The sequence below is a fragment of the Canis lupus genome, chromosome 37 (assembly GCF_003254725.2).
Source record: "Canis lupus dingo isolate Sandy chromosome 37, ASM325472v2, whole genome shotgun sequence".
Taxonomy (NCBI): domain Eukaryota; kingdom Metazoa; phylum Chordata; class Mammalia; order Carnivora; family Canidae; genus Canis; species Canis lupus.
This window is the reverse complement of record NC_064279.1, coordinates 28,432,557-28,434,307: the sequence shown is the minus strand read 5'-3', so window position 1 is coordinate 28,434,307 and position 1,751 is coordinate 28,432,557.

Sequence of the window (1,751 nt, the reverse complement as noted above, 5' to 3'; positions counted from 1 at the left end):
CATTAGTATTTATAAGTTCAGAGATGGCTTCTGCACTTTGGTCCCCCCCGTTTAGGTAGAGCCAATATGTTTGAGGGTGGATTAAACCCATAAAGAGAGGATTGCAGGGTTAAGAAGTGGAAAGAACAAGAGCAAGACAAAAAGTTCAGACTCTTTTCCAGTTCCCAGATCTTGCCCTTCTAAGGGATGTATTCATCGGATTCCCTCTCATTTCTTCACATTTATCCTATAAGTTAAAAAAACTGCCTTCCACATCTTTCCTTCCCTTAGAAATTTGAGGTTTTTCCATTTCATTTTTGTCCTTAAATCCAAGGTACAACTGAAAATATATGATGTTGAGGATTTTTCAAAATAATATTAGGATGGGATAGTGGATAAGGATGTGGGTAGGGTGGGATTGACCATGAGCTAATTGGATTTTTTTAAGGGTATGTGATGAGTACATAGAGATTTATTATACTATTTTGTTTAGTTTTTATGTGTTCTAAAAGCCTTCATTATTTAAGTTTAAACAACCAGCACTGACAATAACAACAACAAGAAAAAAACACCAACCAAGCCTTGAAACTTCATTTTATGTCCCCCAAAAGATGGATATGACATAAGAGCAGTTCATAATAGATGGAAAATTCTTCTGGTGCTTGAAAGAGGAGACTGCCAGAGAAGAGGAGAGCAAGGAAAACCTCAGTCGATGATAGCCTGGCTCCCTTTCTGGGTTGAGTAGAAAATGTGAAGGGAAGCCTTGTAAGTCAGTGAGCTTTTTGAACTTTTCCATTTTCCCCTTCGCGTACACCCTCTGAGTGAGCTCTGGAGCAGTGCAGTAACATGGCTTTAGGAGGCATCTTCTCATTTTCATTTGCTCATTCATTCATTTGGGTAATGTAATCTGATTCAGGAAACAGAAAAGCTTTGCTAATGCAATGTCTGGCATATAGGTGGTATTCAATAAATATTTGTTGAGTTAATGAATGGATGAAGGGAGGTACTATAAAGAAACACCTTTAATTATGGAACTCTTTTGACATTACATCAATATTCAATCTTCTACATTTAGAACTTGCCAGAGCCTGCTACAAATTCTATTTTGAAGGCCGCAATAACTTGGCCAGGAAAACATTTCCACTGAAATTTTACATAGACATCCACAGCTTGAGATTTGTTCAGAGTGACAGAATTTGAAACCCCTAAATCAAGGTTTCTGGCTTTGAGTGACAAGGATGTCAAAAAGATGGAAATTAATCTTTCAAAATATGGTTTTCGCTTATTGAACTGAAAACCTTTTATTTTCTTCTGGGTAGAGAACCTCTTTCAATACGATGAATTCATGATGTAGACTTAATTGCTCTAGTAATTTCAATAGCAATTAATTTTTAAAAGATATAACAAGCTTTTGTTATATTTAATTGATGAGAATCTAAATTGACTAGCATATATATTTTTATATTATATGTGGAGACTGCTGTATGTTCATCAATGCCTCTATTTATAATATTCATTCAAACCATGGCTATTTGTTGAGTACAAGGTACTACATGCTGCATAAAAGAATGAGGAAGTATGGCTTATACCTTCAAGGAATTAATAAGCTAATAGGAGAGAGAAGCTATATAATTTTTGGCTCTTAAATAGGCAAGTTGGTTGCTTTAAAAATAAACAAGGAAATTGTCATAAATTATGTGCTGCTGTCTGGCATGAACCATGCTGTTCCACCACATTCTTCCCACCAAGCAGCATTCCTGCAGGGCAATACA